Genomic DNA, 2,172 nt, shown 5'->3' with positions numbered 1-2,172 from the left:
CTACATATTTTCTTTAAGATATAAATGTGTTTTGGGCTCATTGTATGTCCCTGGCTGAAAAACTTATAGCTATGAAATATTACAGTACACTATTGTGACTCATTTGGTTGAATTCAAGCAAGATACATAATGAATTATAGACATATGATCTATTTCTATACCACATTAATGTTTGTATGTTTAAGAAAAAATGCATTTGGGGCTCACATTATCTATCCCTAATTCAAAATAATTAAATACAAAAGATGAAAAATGCTGCTATTAATTTTCTACACTGAAATTATCTTCATAAACTAAATGATTGAAATATAGAGACAGGCAAACACATCAAAATTGAGCAAAGAAAGCATAAACTTACTTGACAAAGCTTTTCCCATACTTACTTGAACAGAAGTTTAATATTTATTTTATATATTTTATATTCTACTGTCTCTTGGGAAAAACTGCTGTTGCTCACAGCACCAGTTTTCATAGTTTGATTTATCTTTCATTTTTGTTTAGTATTTTCCAAATACCATGTTTCATAGCTATATTCTTTACAGAAGAATGCCCTTTCCTGGTTTTGTAGACATCCTTGACAGCTATTTTTAACATTCTCTCTGTTGAGAACATTCTGAAAATCAGAGAGTGAAGAAAAATTTATTAATGGAACATAAGACTCAATCAATATTTTTTAATATATAATTTTTTTAGGAATATTATTGTAAAGAAACTAAGATTATTGATATAATTTATTACTCAGAGCTCTGCTAATGGTAGTTTTATAGAGTTATCTAACTTTGACCTCTTTTTTAATTTTCAAAACTCATATATTTAGTAAGTAGTATTTATCAACAATATTTTATGGAATAGGAAATTAACACATTGACTTCATAAAGTTTCCAAGGTCATACATCTTGTAACGAGTGTCTTTATAATTGTAACACAGTCCTGCCTGCTTTACTTTAAATCTGTCATATAAAAATTTAATATTGCTACAAAGTCTATAATTTAAATATCTTTTTTTGTTTTTAAATATGGAACGCTTTACGAATTTGCGTATCATCCTTGCACAGGGGCCATGCTAATCTTCTCTGTATCGTTCCAATTTTAGTATATGTGCTGCTGAAGCGAGCACTAATTTAAATATCTTAAATATTTTTATACTTTATTTTTAAAAATAACTTAAAGATATCTTCTAAGTCATAAGTATATTTAACATTCTAATAACTGATTCCAATATAATTCAAATTGATGGAATGTGCTATGTCAGCATTTTTTTCTCAAACTGAAATATTTAGGAATTGGAAAGAAGTAGGTATAGGTGTAGGTGTTTGCCTTGAGTGTGGCCAAGTCTGGTTGATTTACCCACGCCATTTGATTTTCTAGGTACCTTCAGGAGTCACCTCTCAGTACAGAGCCAGAAGTAAATCCTGAGCATTCTTTGTATGACCCATAAATACCTCCATCAAATTAAAATACTTGGAAATTAAATAATGAAAAACTATGATAAAATTATAGAGGACAAGAATATATATAATGTATATATAATATTTAATATATATAATATATAATGTGTTGTTTGTTTAAGGGACACATTTGACAGTGTTCAGGACTTACTTCACATTCTGTACTCAGGAGTCACATGGTAGTGCTCAGGGAAACATAAGTGATGTCTGGGATGGAAACCAACTCAGCATTGTAGAAGGCAGGCACCTTATCTGTTGTATTATCTTTCTAGCCCCTAAAAAACTTAATATATATTTTAAAGGTTAATGACAAAAAACCAGTCATATTTGAGACTAAAATAATATAATGAATATTTATTCTGAAATCCAATTTGTAGAGTAACATATAAACAAATTATTGTATTTTCCGGCATGTAAGATGACTTTTTAAGCCATGAGAAACTTCTTAAAAGTTGGAGGTTTTTTTATACACCGGTATACAGCATGCTGAAACTTATTCCAGCTTCAGGGACTAGTGATCCACCCCCTCTTATTACCGCATCCCATCGAGCTGCCAGGCATCAACACTCAGTCCTCTGCTTGTCCTGATTAATCTTTCAGCGCACACAGAGGAGCTTACTTACCAAGCACTGTCTCCCATCCAGTTGCCTGGTGTCATCGCTGGTATGCAATTTTCCGGTACTCAGTCTTCTGTTCAGCTTTTATGGGACACAGAGGAGGTACT

General features: G+C 31.3%; 1 non-coding gene across 1 annotated transcript; it reads right to left on the bottom strand.

Moving 5' to 3' along the window:
• Positions 1-1,010: 1,010 nt before the first annotated feature.
• LOC126010569 (U6 spliceosomal RNA) lies at positions 1,011-1,117 on the bottom strand. The gene has a single exon (XR_007496591.1). It is a non-coding gene; the product is annotated as a U6 spliceosomal RNA (small nuclear RNA).
• Positions 1,118-2,172: the final 1,055 nt, after the last annotated feature.

This window comes from Suncus etruscus, chromosome 5 (genome assembly GCF_024139225.1).
Source record: "Suncus etruscus isolate mSunEtr1 chromosome 5, mSunEtr1.pri.cur, whole genome shotgun sequence".
In the NCBI taxonomy this organism is placed as follows: Eukaryota; Metazoa; Chordata; class Mammalia; order Eulipotyphla; family Soricidae; genus Suncus; species Suncus etruscus.
Note: the sequence above shows the minus strand (reverse complement) of the source record. Positions and strands in the feature narration are given on the sequence as shown.